Genomic DNA, 20,922 nt, shown 5'->3' on the forward strand with positions numbered 1-20,922 from the left:
AGCATCCAAGGACCGGTTTCTGGCTATCAGCCTTCATCAGCCTGGATAGCTTGACTCCAGTGGTGTGGAGAGCCTGGGACTCACGTCTGAGTATACCCAGCACACTCGGGGTGAAAATTGCAAAAAACACAGTTGATGGACAGAATGTAGAACAATGTCATACATTCACCCCAGTACTAGGATCTGGGCCTAAATCCATCGTTTTTTTGTACTCCACACCACCCTGGGTTAGACACTGGCTATATGCAAATCAGCTCTGACCCTGTGCCTCATGGGAACAGTCCAGTCCGAACTACCAAGCCATGTCTTTCCCAGACCAGAATCAAGCATCCAAGGACCGGTTTCTGGCTATCAGCCTTCATCAGCCTGGATAGCTTGACTCCAGTGGTGTGGAGAGCCTGGGACTCACGTGTGAGTATACCCAGCACACTCGGGGTGAAAAGCGCAAAAAACACAGTTGATGGACAGAATGTAGAACAATGTCATACATTCACCCCAGTACAAGGATCTTGGCCTAAATCCATCATTTTTTTGCACTCCACACCACCCTGGGTTTGACACTGGCTATATGCAAATCAGCTCTGACCCTGTGCCTCATGGGAACAGTCCAGTCGAACTACCAAGCCATGTCTTTCCCAGACCGCAATCAAGCATCCAAGGACCGGTTTCTGGCTATCAGCCTTCATCAGCCTGGATAGCGTGACTCCAGTGGTGTGGAGAGCCTGGGACTCACGTCTGATTATACCCAGCACACTCGGGGTGAAATTTGCAAAAAACACAGTTGATGGACAGAATGTAGAACAATGTCATACATTCACCCCAGTACAAGGATCTGGGCCTAAATCCATCGTTTTTTTGCACTCCACACCACCCTGGGTTAGACACTGGCTATATGCAAATAAGCTCTGACGCTGTGCCTCATGGGAACAGGCCAGTCCGAACTACCAAGCCATGTCTTTCCCAGACCGGAATCAAGCATCCAAGGACCGGTTTCTGGCTATCAGCCTTCATCAGCCTGGATAGCTTGACTCCAGTGGTGTGGAGAGCCTGGGACTCACGTCTGGTATACCCAGCACACTCGTGGTGAAAATTGCAAAAAACACAGTTGATGGACAGAATGTAGAACAATGTCATACATTCACCCCAGTACAAGGATCTGGGCCTAAATCCATCGTTTGTTTGCACTCCACACCACCCTGGGTTAGACACTGGCTATATGCAAATCAGCTCTGACCCTGTGCCTCATGGGAACAGTCCAGTCCGAACTACCAAGCCATGTCTTTCCCAGACCCGAATCAAGCATCCAAGGACCGGTTTCTGGCTATCAGCCTTCATCAGCCTGGATAGCTTGACTCCAGTGTTGTGGACAGCCTCGGACTCACGTCTGAGTATACCCAGCACACTCGGGGTGAAAATTGCAAAAAACACAGTTGATGGACAGAATGTAGAACAATGTCATAAATTCAACCCAGTACAAGGATCTGGGCCTAAATCCATCGTTTTTTTGCACTCCTCACCACCCTGGGTTAGACACTGGCTATATGCAAATCAGCTCTGACCCTGTGCCTCATGGGAACAGTCCAGTCCGAACTACCAAGCCATGTCTTTCCCAGACCGGAATCAAGCATCCAAGGACCGGTTTCTGGCTATCAGCCTTCATCAGCCTGGATAGCTTGACTCCAGTGGTGTGGAGAGCCTGGGACTCACGTCTGAGTATACCCAGCACACTCGGGTGAAAATTGCAAAAAAAAACAGTTGATGGACAGAATGTAGAAAAATGTCATACATTCACCCCAGTACAAGGATCTGGGCCTAAATCCATCGTTTTTGTGCACTCCACACCACCCTGGGTTAGACACTGGCTATATGCAAATCAGCTCTGACGCTGTGCCTCATGGGAACAGGCCAGTCTGAACTACCAAGCCATGTCTTTCCCAGACCGGAATCAAGCATCCAAGGACCGGTTTCTGGCTATCAGCCTTCATCAGCCTGGATAGCTTGACTCCAGTGGTGTGGAGAGCCTGGGACTCACGTCTGGTATACCCAGCACACTTGGGGTGAAAATTGCAAAAAACACAGTTGATGGACAGAATGTAGAACAATGTCATACATTCACCCCAGTACAAGGATCTGGGCCTAAATCCATCGTTTGTTTGTACTTCACACCACCCTGGGTTAGACACTGGCTATATGCAAATCAGCTCTGACCCTGTGCCTCATGGGAACAGTCCAGTCCGAACTACCAAGCCATGTCTTTCCCTGACCCGAATCAAGCATCCAAGGACCGGTTTCTGGCTATCAGCCTTCATCAGCCTGGATAGCTTGACTCCAGTGGTGTGGACAGCCTGGGACTAACGTCTGAGTATACCCAGCACACTCGGGGTGAAAACTGCAAAAAACACAGTTGATGGACAGAATGTAGAACAATGTCATACATTCACCCCAGTACAAGGATCTGGGCCTAAATCCATCGTTTTTTTGCACTCCACACCACCCTGGGTTAGACACTGGCTACATGCAAATCAGCTCTGACCCTGTGCCTCATGGGAACAGTCCAGTCCGAACTACCAAGCCATGTCTTTCCCAGACCGGAATCAAGCATCCAAGGACCTGTTTCTGGCTATCAGCCTTCATCAGCCTGGATAGCTTGACTCCAGTGGTGTGGAGAGCCTGGGACTCACGTCTGAGTATACCCAGCACACTCGGGGTGAAAATTGCAAAAAACACAGTTGATGGACAGAATGTAGAACAATGTCATACATTCACCCCAGTACAAGGATCTGGGCCTAAATCCATCGTTTTTTTGTACTCCACACCACCCTGGGTTAGACACTGGCTATATGCAAATCAGCTCTGACCCTGTGCCTCATGGGAACAGTCCAGTCCGAACTACCAAGCCATGTCTTTCCCAGACCAGAATCAAGCATCCAAGGACCGGTTTCTGGCTATCAGCCTTCATCAGCCTGGATAGCTTGACTCCAGTGGTGTGGAGAGCCTGGGACTCACGTCTGAGTATACCCAGCACACTCGGGGTGAAATTTGCAAAAAACACAGTTGATGGACAGAATGTAGAACAATGTCATACATTCACCCCAGTACAAGGATCTGGGCCTAAATCCATCGTTTTTTTGCACTCCACACCACCCTGGGTTAGACACTGGCTATATGCAAATAAGCTCTGACGCTGTCGCCTTTGTCGAGGAGAATGGGAGGCTGGCCCCGTGTCAGGCTGGGTTTCGACCCAAGCACTCGACAGAGTCAGTGGTGGTATCAGTACTAGACACCCTCAGAGAGGGTATGGACGCTGACAAATCTCAGGCGCTGGTCCTCCTTGATTTGTCCGCCGCTTTTGACACGGTGGATCATTCCATCTTACTTTCCCGTGTCATGGCGGCGGGCATAGGAGGCTCAGCCCTTATCTGGCTCTCGTCCTTTTTGAGGGACCGGACCCAGGCGGTTCATCTTGGGGAGTTTTCAGCTACCCCCTGCCAGGTCCAGTGCGGTGTTCCCCAGGGCTCTTCTCTTTCTCCTTTACTGTTCAACCTTTACATCTCGCCTCTCATTTTCGCTCTACAACAGCTGGAGGTCACGGTATATAACTATGCCGATGACCTCCAGCTCATCTTCAATCTATCTTCTTCCTCTGATTCCATCTCTAACTTCCAATCTACTCTATCTTTCATCAGGGACTGGATGAACTTCAACCACCTGAAGCTCAATCCCGACAAGACGGAACTTGTGGTTACGGGTGGTTGCTCCAGTCCCTGGAATTCTCTATTTTGGCCCCCCTCCTTTGGTTCTCCTCCTATCCCAGTTTCCTCTGTCAAGACTCTTGGTATCAAACTAAATGACAAACTCACTATGCACTCCCAGATAGGTTCTGTGGTTTCTTCCTGTTTTCTTACTCTCCGTACTATCCGTTCTATCTCTCGTTTTTTTTCTTTCTCTGCACTTAAACTAATCATGTCCGCACTGGTCCTGTCCCGCCTGGACTACGGGAACATCATGTTCAATGGCATCCCTCAGTACAGCCTGCGCAAACTGCAACTGGTGCAGAACCAGGCGGCCCGCCTCGCTTTCGGTCTTCCCAAATTTCATCGCACCTCTCCCCTCCTGAAGACCCTTCACTGGCTTCCTGTTCGGGAACGCGCCCTGTTTAAATTAGGCTGCATGGCGTTCCAGGCCAGGACGGGCCTGGCCCCTCTTTTTATATCCTCAGCCGTCCAAGCCTATGTCCCTGGCAGAGTCCTTCGCTCTTCGGCACAACATCTTTTAGCAGTTCCCCGTTACCGGAAAAAAAAACTGGGTGGCTCGAAATTTTCCACTCTCGCCCCCATGTTCTGGAATTCTCTTCCCTTTCACCTTAGGTCTCTCACTCAATATTCCATTTTTCGTAAACAACTGAAAACTTTTTTATTCACTCAGGCCTTTCTGTCTTAATTTCTGTTTCCCTTTCCAGCCTATGTCTTAGCGACTGACTTTGCCTGTAGGCTGCCTGCTATCTCAGCGCCAAGAAACCGCTCAGGTGTATGCTGCGCTCAATAAATATTTTAAACTTTGTGAAACTTTGTGTGCCTCATGGGAACAGGCCAGTCCGAACTACCAAGCCATGTCTTTCCCAGACCGGAATCAAGCATCCAAGGACCGGTTTCTGGCTATCAGCCTTCATCAGCCTGGATAGCTTGACTCCAGTGGTGTGGAGAGCCTGGGACTCACGTCTGGTATACCCAGCACACTCGGGGTGAAAATTGCAAAAAACACAGTTGATGGACAGAATGTAGAACAATGTCATACATTCACCCCAGTACAAGGATCTGGGCCTAAATCCATCGTTTGTTTGCACTCCACACCACCCTGGGTTAGACACTGGCTATATGCAAATCAGCTCTGACCCTGTGCCTCATGGGAACAGTCCAGTCCGAACTACCAAGCCATGTCTTTCCCAGACCCGAATCAAGCATCCAAGGACCGGTTTCTGGCTATCAGCCTTCATCAGCCTGGATAGCTTGACTCCAGTGTTGTGGGCAGCCTCGGACTCACGTCTGAGTATACCCAGCACACTCGGGGTGAAAATTGCAAAAAACACAGTTGATGGACAGAATGTAGAACAATGTCATAAATTCAACCCAGTACAAGGATCTGGGCCTAAGTCCATCGTTTTTTTGCACTCCTCACCACCCTGGGTTAGACACTGGCTATATGCAAATCAGCTCTGACCCTGTGCCTCATGGGAACAGTCCAGTCCGAACTACCAAGCCATGTCTTTCCCAGACCGGAATCAAGCATCCAAGGACCGGTTTCTGGCTATCAGCCTTCATCAGCCTGGATAGCTTGACTCCAGTGGTGTGGAGAGCCTGGGACTCACGTCTGAGTATACCCAGCACACTCGGGTGAAAATTGCAAAAAAAAACAGTTGATGGACAGAATGTAGAAAAATGTCATACATTCACCCCAGTACAAGGATCTGGGCCTAAATCCATCGTTTTTTTGCACTCCACACCACCCTGGGTTAGACACTGGCTATATGCAAATCAGCTCTGACCCTGTGCCTCATGGGAACAGTCCAGTCCGAACTACCAAGCCATGTCTTTCCCAGACCGGAATCAAGCATCCAAGGACCGGTTACTGGCTATCAGCGTTCATCAGCCTGGATAGCTTCACTCCAGTGGTGTGGAGAGCCTGGGACTCACGTCTGAGTATACCCAGCACACTCGGGGTGAAATTTGCAAAAAACACAGTTGATGGACAGAATGTAGAACAATGTCATACATTCACCCCAGTACAAGGATCTGGGCCTAAATCCATCGTTTTTGTGCACTCCACACCACCCTGGGTTAGACACTGGCTATATGCAAATCAGCTCTGACGCTGGGCCTCATGGGAACAGGCCAGTCTGAACTACCAAGCCATGTCTTTCCCAGACCGGAATCAAGCATCCAAGGACCGGTTTCTGGCTATCAGCCTTCATCAGCCTGGATAGCTTGACTCCAGTGGTGTGGAGAGCCTGGGACTCATGTCTGGTATACCCAGCACACTTGGGGTGAAAATTGCAAAAAACACAGTTGATGGACAGAATGTAGAACAATGTCATACATTCACCCCAGTACAAGGATCTGGGCCTAAATCCATCGTTTGTTTGTACTCCACACCACCCTGGGTTAGACACTGGCTATATGCAAATCAGCTCTGACCCTGTGCCTCATGGGAACAGTCCAGTCCGAACTACCAAGCCATGTCTTTCCCTGACCCGAATCAAGCATCCAAGGACCGGTTTCTGGCTATCAGCCTTCATCAGCCTGGATAGCTTGACTCCAGTGTTGTGGACAGCCTCAGACTCACGTCTGAGTATACCCAGCACACTCGGGGTGAAAATTGCAAAAAACACAGTTGATGGACAGAATGTAGATCAATGTCATAAATTCACCCCAGTACAAGGATCTGGGCCTAAATCCATCCTTTTTTTGCACTCCTCACCACCCTGGGTTAGACACTGGCTATATGCAAATCAGCTCTGACCCTGTGCCTCATGGGAACAGTCCAGTCCGAACTACCAAGCCATGTCTTTCCCAGACCCGAATCAAGCATCCAAGGACCGGTTTCTGGCTATCATCCTTCATCAGCCTGGATAGCTTGACTCCAGTGGTGTGGAGAGCCTGGGACTCACGTCTGGTATACCCAGCACACTCGGGGTGAAAATTGCAAAAAAAACAGTTGATGGACAGAATGTAGAACAATGTCATACATTCACCCCAGTACAAGGATCTGGGCCTAAATCCATCATTTTTTTGCACTCCACACCACCCTGGGTTAGACACTGGCTATATGCAAATCAGCTCTGACCCTTTGCCTCATGGGAACAGTCCAGTCCGAACTACCAAGCCATGTCTTTCCCAGACCGGAATCAAGCATCCAAGGAACGGTTTCTGGCTATCAGCCTTCATCAGCCTGGATAGCTTGACTCCAGTGGTGTGGAGAGCCTGGGACTCATGTCTGAGTATACCCAGCACACTCGGGGTGAAAATTGCAAAAAACACAGTTGATGGACAGAATGTAGAACAATGTCGGACTGGACTGTTCCCATGAGGCACAAGGTCAGAGCTGACTTGCATATAGCCAGTGTCTAACCCAGGGTGGTGTGGAGTGCAAAAAAACAATGGATTTAGGCCCAGATCCTAGTACTGGGGTGAATGTATGACATTGTTCTACATTCTTTCCATCAACTGTGTTTTTTGCAATTTTCACCCCGAGTGTGCTGGGTATACTCAGACGTGAGTCCCAGGCTCTCCACACCACTGGAGTCAAGCTATCCAGGCTGATGAAGGCTGATAGCCAGAAACCGGTCCTTGGATGCTTGATTCCGGTCTGGGAAAGACATGGCTTGGTAGTTCGGACTGGACAGTTCCCATGAGGCACAGGGTCAGAGCTGATTTGCATATAGCCAGTGTCTAACCCAGGGTGGTGTGGAGTGCAAAAAAACGATGGATTTAGGCCCAGATCCTTGTACTGGGGTGAATGTATGACATTGTTCTACATTCTGTCCATCAACTGTGTTTTTTGCAATTGCCAACCCAGTTGGAGCAGTTACAACACAAGACAAGTGTGACTCAGTTGTTTTCTGTAGATAACCTGCAATTACTTTAATTAAGAAACGTTTTCCTGTTCTAGCTTGTCCACTCACATACATTTGGATAGGTTGAAATGATGTACATGTGCATTCTTTCTTTTCATGAAGAAATCCATGGTCAATCTGTTGTCTCACTTGCTGATATATTTCTTTCTGTTCAACATTAAGTTGTTCTTCCAAGTTTGCTAAGTCAATAACATCTTCTTGAGCTTGATGCATTGCTGTTTCCACCTCATTCATGGCAATCGCTGCTTCATTTTCAACACTTGGTTGTCCTAGTGGATCTTGACTCAGTGCAGCAGAACTTTGACTGTCTTGAGAAATGTCTCTAGCAATCTCAGCTGCAATTGTAGCTTCTCGATCAATTTCATCATTCAACATTTTCACATAATTTGCAAAAACACTGCATTCTATGCTATCTTTTCAAGCATTGAAGGAATCTTCATAGCTCTGGAAATCTCCAAGTAATTCCAGTTCTGAACGCCATGGTTTGAACATTTGCAAAAGGGCTAAATAGTAAAATTCCCTTTTATCACCAGTGTTACAACTCAGCTTCCTGTGAATAATTAAATTTCCTTTTTTTATTTTACTAGACATCCTTCAGAACCAGTGACTCCATACTTTCCATCATTGATGTTTTCCGTAATATTCAGTTTAAAAGTGTAGTTTTGCAGCACTTCATAGAGGCACATGTTCTCAAGATGATGACTTCTGTTTGGGTAATATGTGTCCAACATATCAGTTTTTAAAAATTTCAGTACTTTCTGGATCTTTTTCTGCTAAATATTCACTTTCATGAACAGTTTTCAGAACCTGATTTCGCATTGCTGCAAGACCTAGAGTCACCCAAATTATTCTTCTAGATTTGGAGTAAACACTTGCAGATGATAACCGATCTGAGCTTTCATATGCTCCGATTTCTCGATGGGATAACATCTTCAAACTTAAACTGTATAATTTCTTACTTAGAGTCTTCTCGTGAGAAATCTCTTTCCACATTTCTTTCAATTCTGTCTTTTCTGATTTTGTAATGAAGGACGTTACATATCGAGCAACAGCAATGTAATTGTCCGCAACATACTGAATATCTATGTTAGCATTCCACATGGACAGAATAACTGGATTGCAGTCATTTATGTATTTTGACTCTTCACTTCTTCTTAAGTTGTAGGTATTTTTTGGAGACTTTCTTGTAATGGTATGTCGCAAAGATGACATAAAACTGTTCACTCTTCCTTTGGATATTACAGGAAGCGGAAATGCAAAACAACATTTGGTGTGGAACTTATCCTTAGACTTCTGCTTCGGTCAACAGTATTTTTCACATCTGTGGCTTTGGAATGGTAAGACTTGTTCTCTTAACTTGTTTTCCTGTGTGCTTTTGGGTACAGCACATGTGGCATATTGTTCAATAAAAGTCAAAACAGTATCATCCGCATCTGTGCCAAATTTGGGGGCATCCTTAATCCATAACAGCATATGTATATGAGGAGCACCTCTGCGCTTGATACTCCTTTCTCCAAAAGAAATCCACAAATTCTCCAAGAGTAGGATTTTTTATTGCAGATAAAAGACATCATAGCTTCAAATCTATGATTGAAATACCTGCATAAATTAACAGGATCCAAAGAGCACAATTCCCCAGGTGTCTTGTATTAAATTTTTTTTATTTTGGAATTTGCCTCTCGAAGAAATTCAAGTAAGTCATCCCAAGCTTACTCTGCACAGCTTAGAGCAAGGAACCATGTAGGAGTTCCTAAGTTCCATAGCATACATTTTAGTTCTCCATGACGACGGTACCAAAATGTATTAGTCCCACACTGACATGCCACCAGATTAATGAGCTGAGATTCTAAATGATCATCTCTCTGGTGCACTTTATCCATAAAATCTTTTGCAGATAGATTTGGCGGATGTATTCAAGTTTTTAAAATGTGATTGACTGCATATGAAAGTCCAGATAAGTCACTTTCAAACAAAAGATGAAATATATAAGGGATACATTGTCAAAATCTTGGATCTTCAGCACATAATCTTGTTGCCCGATATTCAGATGCAGGAATCTGCACAGGATGTTCATCATATCGTCCTCTTTTTCCAGTTGGGAACAACTGTGGAAAACAACGAGCTTCCAAGCTCTCTTCCCATATACTCATAGCACTTCCGTTTGCTTTTTTCATTTGGAACAACTCAATAGTGTTCCCCATCACTTCTTTTGAATGAAGTGGATGCACACTGTAATCTTCATGCTGGTCATCCGATAATTTTAGTTGAGTTTTCTTCAAGTAACTGTCATTTCTATGCCCTTTAATTTTCCCTACTTTATCCGGCATGATAACTTAATTTTAATGATGATAAACAGTATCTGTAAAAAAATAATTATAAATAAATGTATATTAATAACTTTATAAAGTATACTTTTCATAATACTGTACAGTACTATAAGGAGACTCTGTGGATGAATGGATTGCTACATGATACTGAAAGAGTCACTATGGGATCGCAAGAGCACTTACAGGTTATTTGCTAGAGTGTATGGATACTAACTGGGAAATCGTAGGCCTGAAACACAAGGTTCAAGGTAGTTAGACTACTACATACATAGTGCATAGGAGTTTCAAGCACTGCATGCCCTAAAGCCTGGCTCACTACATGAATACATGTACTTATGTGTCTGCTAACACATCAAGCAACCAAATGATTCTCTCTCAATTTTCTCTAAAGCACACTGACTCATAGTGTGATTCTAGACAAATAACTGTATCCCTTGCACTGTCCTGAAAGGATTACTACATGGTAAGGACAAACTCACTGTGGGATAGCAAGAACATTCACAGGGTGTTTGCTGCAGTGTATGGATACTAACTGGGTAATTGTAGGTCTGAAACACAAGTTTCAAGGTGTTATGACTACTAGATGCATAGTGCAAAGGCGTTTTAAGCACTGCATGTCCTAAAGCCTAGCTCACTGCATGAGTACATGTACCTATTTGTCGGGCAAACACGGCAAGCAACTAAATATTTCTCTCTCTATTTTCCCAAATGCACACTGACTCACGGTGTGATTCTAGACAAATAATAGTATCCCTTTCACTTCACTGAAATAATTACTACAAGCTACTGAACGAGTCACAATGGGATTGCAAGAGCACTCACAGGGTGTTTACTGGAGTGTAAAGATACTAACTGGGGAATTGTAGGCCTGAAACACAAGTTTGAAGGTAGTTACACTACTACATGCATAGTGCATAGGGGTTTCAAGCACTGCATGCCCTAAAAACCAGCTCACTACATGATTACATGTACTTATGTGTCTGCAAACACATCAAGCAACCAAATATTTCTCTTCAATTTTCCCAAATGCACACTGACTCACAGTGTGATTCTAGACAAATAACAGTATCCCTTGCACTTCACTGAAATAATTACTACATGCTACTGAAACAGTCACCATGGGATTGCAAGAGCAGTCACAGGGTGTTTACTGGAGTGTATAGATACTAATTGGGTAATTGTAGGCCTGAAACACAAGTTTGAAGGTAGTTACACTACTACATGCATAGTGCATAGGAGTTTCAAGCACTGCGTACCCTAAAGCCTGGCTCACTGCATGAGATCATGTACTTATTTGTCTGCAAACACATCAAGCAGCAAAATGATTCTCTCTCAATTTTTCCAAATGCACAGCGACTCAGAGTGTGATTCTAGACAAATAACAGTATCCCTTGAACTTTACTGAAAGGATTACTACATGCTACTGAAAGAGTCACTATGCTTTCTTATTGTACCAACATATTAAAACAACACAGATGTTTAAACAGTTATCTATCTCCAAACACATGAAATACACAGATGCTTATATCAGAGTGGTCTCTAAATGCAGACACAGTCACAATAGGATGCTAGAAAAAAAGTACTCCCTGCACTTTAGCAGGAGAAACACATTAATCCTATTTAAAACAAACACACTACATAGAACCCCTCACAAATTAATAACTCACCTTTCAAATTGGTTTGTAGATTCAGAAGTATGTCAGTCACACACCAGATTTTCGTATACAGAATCTCTGTACTGTGCAGCTGTCAGCAAAACCAAAGAATGGCAAAGTTTCCCCCTCATTATCAACACATATACAAGTAAACATCAAATCACATTGCTTCCCGCTTTAATTTAAAAGCAAACACACATAGCTATTGGTTACACATTTCAGCCCTTTCCAAGTCACATAAATTTGAACCCTACCCCCAATCTGCCTAATGCCTGTTACCATAGAAACAGATCATGGACAACTTAACTGAGCACACAGGTCACAAGTTCACTACATAAAGTTTGCTAATCAAAACAGCAAGTGTGCATGACTTTTCAACATATCAGCTCATCGTATGTAATGTTCCTTTCAATCAGTTTTTGTTAACCAATAAGAATAATGCTTTTAAACAACAGAAACATGCATTCTAGTTTTGAATGTAGAATGTTGTCAAACAACCAATCATTTCTTTTCTTTATTAAAAACTGCATCTTATCCACCATTCTAGAAAAACCTTACTTTTCAAACTACAATTTTATTTACAGAGAACATCTGAGTGCCTCAAGACCTCCCTTCAAGATGCTTAGAGTGTGGATTGTGGGACACAGCTATATTTTCTGGAGCCAAAGGTATGCAGAAAACAGAAACATGGACAAAGACCTAGGTGAACAAAATGTAGACATTAAATGGATTGGACAGAGAGGATTAACGTGGCACCAATTGATGCCATTGGTTAAATAATTTTTGCATCTCCAACACTCTGACCTCATAATTGTGCACTGTGGTGGCAATGACCTAGGCACTTTGACTGGGGTAGGTCTGGAAACACTTATGAAGGACACCTATGGAGAATTGATGTCACTTTTCCCCCCAAACTGCCTTTGTCCATTCTAGCATATGCCAAAGGCAGAAATTGAACTGGTCCAATCAATTTTGTCCACAGATTGCGAAAGCTAGGATACATGTCAATAAATCTGTTTCTGCTTTTCTCTGAGATTATAGAATGGGGTCCATTTACCACAACAATCTGCGTTTCAATGTGAATGGCATCTATAGGAGAGATGGTGTACATTTTACAGATGAGGGTAACAGTCTTCCTCTTGAACTTTAGACTCTCCATAGGTACTTGTATGCACCAAAAACTCTCAATAAACACAAGGGATCTTTTTAGAGCCACCTAAGAACTAAACACAAAAGCTTGCTGTATATCTAAAAGATTTGATGTGTTTTGTTGCTTGGAGTTGCTTACCCAATGCATCAGAGTCATGCTCCGAACGCTTAGAGGTCGTGCACCAAATGCGTTGGGGTCGCGCACCCTACAGCTTATGAGTCATGCATCCAATGCGTGCACACCAGGGGGCCGCGCTGGGTGCGCGACTCCTAATTTTACCGTAAAAAAAATAGCCCCTAATAGTAATGTCTAATATCCCGGGGATCCCACCCCCTGGGGCGTTTATAAAAAACATTGGGGACCGTGGAGGGAGCCACGATGCCCCCACGGTCCCAGCCAGCTCCCCACGTCCTTCGGGAGTCGGCATTGCTTTTCCACATGGGGAGCTCCCCATGTGGAAAAGTAATCTGGTTTGGGTTTTGAAAGAGAGAGAAGATTTCCCTGCTCTCTCTTTCAAAATCCAAACCAAGTTTGCTATGGGAGGGCGGGAGCCACGAGACTCCCGCCCTCTCATAGCAAACAGCAGCGTCCAGTGGGTGGGCCCCCTGGGACACTGTAGAAGCTGGCCCTGAGGGGTGGTGGTCCCAAGGGCCTACAACGGTTCCAGGAGAGGGGCAAAGCAGCCCCCCCCACGATATAGAAAGCCCTGGGGGGTGGTGATCCCCAGGGCTTGAGGGCTCATTGAGGCCTCCACCGCTAATTTTACAGGGGGGGCGTAGGAGCCCCCCCAACCATTTATTTGATAGCCCTGGGGGTGGCGGTCCCCAGGGCTAGGGGGCCTCTCTGGGCCCCCCATTAATTTTTTTAATTTTCCCCAGGATTTGGCCCCCCAGGGGCTAAGTATAAAAGAAGCCCCTTTATATATGTATATATTTTTTTTACGGCAGGATCCCTGAACCTTGCGCGCACCTACTGGATTTTTTTAAAACAAAAAAAATAACATTTTGAGCCCTGGGGGTCCCCTAAACAGATCTAGAGGATCAGGATATTTCTACCCCGCCCCTTTATACGTTTTGCATACTTGCTCCACTGACTTCTTCAGCCTCACTTCTACCGAGGCACAAAATGGCTGCCAACAGTTCCTGGTTTCGAATGTTGACAACCACTTGACAGCCAATTAGCATTCAGCCCGTGATCGGAAGGGTGCTCTTATGGTGCGCTCATGCTGTGCTCAAAGTGCGCTGATCCACCTCGGCCATAGATATATAAATGATTTTAACAGTCATTTTCTCAGGCACTACTTAACAGATTGACACAATTTAAGCAAAAGGCACATGTATGAACTGAGGAATACCTCTTTGCCAAATTTGATGTAAATCCGTTCTGCAGTTTGGGCTGTAGCTACGTCAAAAGGTCCTATGGAAAATTACATGGGGAAAACAAGTTTTGGGACCCCTTTTTTCTCAGCCCCCGCTACCCAAATCATTCTGAAACTTTCAGGGTAGGAGCAGACTAGAGCTGATAATTAGTTTGGAAAATTTCGCGAAGATTCATCAAGCGGCACCAAAGTTTTTGGAAATAGAATGTTGTGAATTTCCTATGGAAAATAGGTCCTAACTAGAACTACCTACTGGCGAGCACCAGTAGGTAATATATATATATATATATATATATATATTACCTACTGGCGGTCGCCAGTAGGTATATATAGTTAGGATTTTTTCCCTATGGGATTTTTGAAAATTCTATGTCTAATAACTTTGGTTTTTGTGGACGGAATTGGCTGAAATTTTCAGGAAAATGGCACATTATGTTTCTGAGCAGCCCCTGAAAATTTGGGTGTTCGTCAAGGGGGGGCCGAGAAAAAAGGGGGGTCCCAAAACGCGTTTTTCCCATGTTAATTTCCATAGGGCGGTTGGCCTCACTTTTAGCTCGAACGGCTGAATGGATTTGCATGAAACTTGGCAAAATTGTAGGGACTGTTAGCCCGATGTGCCTTTGCTAGGTCTCAATATATGTGCTCCAGTGGATTTTGAGAAATTAACGTTCAAAAAAATATATATATCTGTGACAGCGCTCCGGGTAGCGCTCCGGTTCGCGTACTTTTTGCGTAACGGAACTTTGCGAAGCGAAGCTGATTGGCTCTCCGGTGTCTGTCAACATTCTAAACAATCCGGAGCGGCCGCCATCTTGTCTCTCGGTAGGATCGAGAGACAAGAGGAGGCCAAAACGAAGGGGGAAATGACCATAAGGGGGCATAGTAGATCCTCCATGACCCCCTAGGTTTGAAGAGGAGGTTTTAAAAGGGCCCCGCGGGGCAAAAAAAAATAATATTTTTTTATTTTTTTGCGTGGGAAGCTTCCGGTTTGCGCACCGGAAAGCGGTCCGGAGAGCGTACTATGAGGAAAAAAGAATGATTGACTTTTAAGTTATTGTATGTTTATTGATTGTTCGTTTTTTTTTTTTTTTTTTTTTTTATTTATTTTGGTTGTACTTCATGAATTAGATATAACAATGAATAATGTCTCAAACAATTTTTAAATATTAAATAAAAATTTATTGGTCAGAATTTTCATAGTTCAATAAAACTTCCAGCATTACTTCATCTGGAATCTCCTCAAACATGCATGTTTCTATGTCTTGTAAGCATTCAATAAATTGTTCATCAAAAGACTGATCCATAAAATCTTCATCTAAAAATTCTTCATTTAAAATCTCTTCAGATGTAATGTCGAAGGAAACATTGATATTTTCGTGCTCCCCTTCCATTTTTTTGCTGTAAATTGCATAAAAAAATAATTATATTAGAAGAGTTAGGGCACTGTTGGGTTTAAGTTCAGACAGGTAGTTCTGTTTTTTTAACAGTGAAGTTAAAGTAAGTAAATTCATAATTATAGCAGAGAAGTGTAAGTCAATCAATAAATATAACAGAGGAGCCTATCTGTAGCTATAACTATAGCAGGGGGACAGTAAATAATTATCAAAAAACGTTTTTACAAATTAATTTAAAGTGCCCCTTACAAATTATCAATTTACTTTACAGGGAGGTGAAATGTTCTTGAAATGTAGTTCAGGAAGTAGTAGTGAAAATGGCTGTGTTTCCCTCTCTTTCTTTATATATATTCAGGTACATAACCAATCAAATGTCAGGTAAAAAAAAATGAAAATGAAAGTAACATTTTCATTGGTTGTCAATTCCAACACTTCAGATGTGTTTTGTGAAGTAATTTACCTCAGGGTATTTAGAGAGGTCTACAGGCTAAATGGCTTAATGTAATTCCAAACAAAATTTATGAAAATGGTAGGGATTGGTATGTAGTATGAGCTAATCTATATTTGGTGAAAGTGTTTCCAGTCGTTTTTCTGTAAATTACTTTCCCACCTTTTTTAATGGAGCGCTTCCCGGGGAGCGTCCCGGTTTGCGAACCAGCAGCGTTACGGGAGTCCACCATTTTGTGTTTCAGTCGAATTAAGATACAAGATGGAGGGCAAATAATGTTCAGAATGGGTAGAAGGGGGCACGGTAGACGTATCTTGACCCCCTAGGTTTTCTGAGGGTGGCTGAGGAGGCCCATATGTGCGGGAAAAAAAAATTTTTTTTTACAAATTTTGCGCGGTTAGCTTCTGGTTCGCGTACCGGGTAGCGCTCCGGGGAGCGTACTTTGTTGAAAATTAGTGAAAAAAGTTAGAGTAAAATAATAATTGTGAGTGATCAGATGTAGGGTAGCTCTGAGAAGAGCTTTTGGGTTTATGGTACATTTAGGTACTTATAAGTAGGTACCAATGCACAGTCTTAAATTCAAAATGAAAATTCTGTTGCCCTCATCTGAGAAGTGAACTCCATCTCCTCTGTAGATTTCTTGCATGCAGTAACGCAAGTTATTGTTGTACATGGAGCCCATTCCATGGTCTCTCATGTAAGCTGAAACAGATTTGTTTACATGCTTCCTCGACTTCTCAATTTGTGGACAAAATTGGTTCGACCACCTCCATTTCTGTCTTTGGCATATATTTGAATATACCAAGGCAGTTTGAGGAAAAAGTGCCATTAATTGCTCAAAGGAGTCCTTTAAAAGCATTTCCAGACCTACCCCAGTCAAAGTGCCCAAATCATTACCTCCACAGTGCACAATTAACAGGTCAGGTTTTGGCAAATGCATAAAGGTTTTCACCAATGGTATAAATTGGTGACATTTTATTCCTCTGTGGCCAAACCACTTAATTTCCACATCTTGTAAATTGAGGTTAGGTAAATTTCTGTTCTCAGCATACCTTTGAGCTCAGTAGATGTAACTATGTCCAACAATCCAGACAGTAAACATGGTGAGAGAAGTTTCTGCTGCAGTCAGATGAAGTGTGGTAATGAAATGGCAGATGAAACAGTAGGAGTTTGTAAAGAAAAAAAACTGTGGAGTTTCAGTGCTAATGATTCACTAGCAGTGATTGGTGGATTTCCATTTCTGAAAACAGAAAGTTAGGGTGCATGGATGTGTTCTTTGAAAGATGTAATTTGAATGGTCAAGGAAAAAACATTTAATGAAAGATTGCACTGGATACGCAGGTGCACTGAGAGTTCAGAGTTCAATTGAAACATTGTTGTGTGAACTTGCAAACATCAGAGGTCTTTCAGGAGGTGGTTGCTATGCAAAAAAGGCAGAGAGGGCAGAGGGGGGAAGGGTTTTGATTTGAAAAAAGTGAGGGAAGAGTTTTGATTGGCTAACATGAGAGATATGTGTAATGAATATCTGCATTTCTGTGCTTTCTATAGCTGCAGCCTCTGGAGTGCATACTCTTTGTTCTGCTGAAGACAATTTGGTGTATTTCTGAGACTGTTTTGAAACTCATAAAGAATGTGCTAAGGTGAGAAAAGATTTATTTAATTTAGATAGACTATAGTATGCTTTAAGGACAAAATTATGAAGAAAGCTGTGTTTTTAAAATGTTGCTTTGTCTAAAGTGTTTTAAAAATAGATTTTGTTTCTTTGAGAAATTGTAATTGAAAATAATGTGAAGTATTAGCACTGTCAGGGTGTTTTTGTACATAGGAGCTGTGCAGTGTTTTCAAATTATTACTTGAAAATCGTTTTTGAGGAAAAGGAATGCTTTTAAAATTTATCACAAGGAAAAAATGGTGTCTGCTTCTTTATAAGGCATTTGAGTGTCTCTGATGTTATTTTCTCCCATTTTAATTGAAGAGCTTTCTCCGTGGGGCAAGTTCCTTGTAAATATGCTCCCACCTGTGCTTGGCAAATTTAGATTTTGATTCTCTGAGTTACATAGCCATGTTAAAAGTGTCCCAAAAATGGTGCAAGGGCAATCAAAAACCCCTTTCATGTGTCTTAAGGACATTTTAAGTCATTTCCTCTTGAATGTAGGCATACAATTGATTTATATGTTGTGTTTAAAAACGTTTTTTTATAAATCAATTACATTTCTGGATATGTACTGCTAGAGCTTCATAGGTTGTTTGGGGCATATTTATAAGGCATTTAAGTGTCTCTGATGTTATTTTTCCCATTTTAATTTAAGACCTTTCCCTGTGGTGCACGTTCCTTGTAAATATGCTTCCACCTGTGCTTGGTAAATTTAGATTTTGATTATTTGACTTACATAGCCATGTTAAAAGTGATCCAAAAATGGTGCAAAGGCTTTAAAAAAACACTTTCATGTGTCTTGGGGCATTTTAAGTCACTGAGGAAACAAAGGTGATGTGATTGTGCAATGAGGAAAAGAAACTGCACATTTTTCAATTACATCACCTGTGTTTCCTAAGTTTATGAATAACATTGTGCAGATGAAGTTTAGGTCTGTCCACGGACACAAAACAGGTCTGGCCTTTGTTCAAGAGTCAAGTGGACATGATTTACTTCATTGGTAGGCCTTCACATGTATTATCTCCTCTGTACTCTGGAGCGGTGGTGCAAAAGATTTGCTATGTGATGACATATTTTCAACTTGATGCATCTAGACAGATGTGTCATGCTGTCGTTTTTGAGGAAAAGGAATGCTTTTAAAATTTATCACAAGGAAAAAATGGTGTCTGCTTCTTTATAAGGCATTTGAGTGTCTCTGATGTTATTTTCTCCCATTTTAATTGAAGAGCTTTCTCCGTGGGGCAAGTTCCTTGTAAATATGCTCCCACCTGTGCTTGGCAAATTTAGATTTTGATTCTCTGAGTTACATAGCCATTTCAAAAGTGTCCCAAAAAATGGTGCAAGGGCAATCAAAAACCCCTTTCATGTGTCTTAAGGACATTTTAAGTCATTTCCTCTTGAATGTAGGTATACAATTGATTTATATGTTGTGTTTAAAAACGTTTTTTTTTAAATCAATTACATTTCTGGATATGTTCTGCTAGAGCTTCATAGGTTGTTTGGGGCATATTTATAAGGCATTTAAGTATCTCTGATGTTATTTTTCCCATTTTAATTTAAGACCTTTCCCTGTGGTGCACGTTTACTGTAAATATGCTTCCATCTGTGCTTGGCAAATTTAGATTTTGATTATTTGACTTACATAGCCATGTTAAAAGTGATCCAAAAATGGTGCAAAGGCTTTAAAAAAACACTTTCATGTGTCTTAGGGCATTTTAAGTCACTTAGGAAACACAGGTGATGTGATTGTGCAATGAGGAAAAGAAACTCCACATTTTTCAATTACATCACCTGTGTTTCCTAAGTTTATGAATAACATTGTGCAGATGAAGTTTAGGTCTGTCCACGGACACAAAAGAGGTCTGGCCTTTGTTCAAGAGTGAAGTGGACATGACTTACTTCATTGGTAGGCCTTCACAAGTATTATCTCCTCTGTACTCTGCAGCGGTGGTGCAAAAGATTTGCTATGTGGCGACATATTTTCAACTTGATGCATCTAGATAGATGTGTCATGCTGTAAAGTCCTGTGCCACATGAAACTTGCGTCAGGTTTCATATAGGTGTTTTGTTGCAGGGTGGGCATTCATTTGCATGAAAGCCCTGTAAAAGTAACACAGTGAAATTTAGAAGATTTCACTGAGTCAGCTTTATAGCATTCCTGAATCAAATCCTTATGGCTGTTTGAAACAGGCATAAGGAGTGAAGCACCATGCAATGTGTGGCTTCCTCCTGTGCATTGCAGTAGACATGTCGTGTTTACGACGTGACTTGTGCAATGTGTTGCTTTTGCGGCACCGATGCGTGACACATCTGTGCTGTTTTTATTCAATGGTGTTCCACAATGTAAATGTGCCACACCATGAGTAGCAGAGCAGTGGTGCACATTAACTGGTGCATTCCTGGGGATGTGTCAGTTAATATAAATCTGTCCCTATACATTTAAGTATGTGTAGGGGACACAGAGTCGGTGAGACTTATCCTAGGTTAAGAAGAGATGAGTCCTGTTTACTGAAGACTTAGACATAGGCCTCACCTCTTCAGCATCGCTGGACATGGCTAAATAATAGCTGCAATATGATTCTCTTGTTAAACAATTTTACTATTCTAGCCTCTGAGATTTGTGTCTTAGTCTCCAACATCTCATTGTTGTTCTCTTTTTTTAAAGATAACGACAACATCAAGCATGAGTGATAATGAGCAATCAGTTGATCTCGATCTTATCGTTGAACTTGTCATTGAAACGTCAGTGGAAGTAGATCCTTTAGATCATTTAAATCCTGAGGATGATGAAGAATATGATGAGAATGCTGATTTGTCAGAATTGTATGATATAGGGTGGGAAGCTGATCTGCTTGAGCCTATGTAGTAAAAATGTAAACCATTTCATTTAAAATTAAACAATAGTTCAAAAATAGTATGTGTGTAGTGTCTTTATTAAAATAATCAAATATGCTCGTAAAATTAGTTCAGATTCACATATAAAACAACACAGGTAAAACAATTAGCTATTGCTACTATTTGTGATTTCTAAATTTGCCAATGCACTAAAAATTATTCTATGTTAAAATAACAAGCAGGGTGTTAAGTTTTTGATGACTGTTATTGATTTACTGTTTGGTAATAGTGATTAATAACATTTTTTATTATATTTTAGCACAGATTCAACTGCAGATTATTTCAAAATTTGAAAATGCCAACTAAGAATCGAATTAGAAAGGCTACAAGACGTCAAAGACAGCAGGTCCATCAATTACTGCAGCAGTCCTCTACAAAAAAAACTTGTCAA

The sequence above is a fragment of the Lissotriton vulgaris genome, chromosome 1_1 (genome assembly GCF_964263255.1).
Source record: "Lissotriton vulgaris chromosome 1_1, aLisVul1.2, whole genome shotgun sequence".
Taxonomy (NCBI): domain Eukaryota; kingdom Metazoa; phylum Chordata; class Amphibia; order Caudata; family Salamandridae; genus Lissotriton; species Lissotriton vulgaris.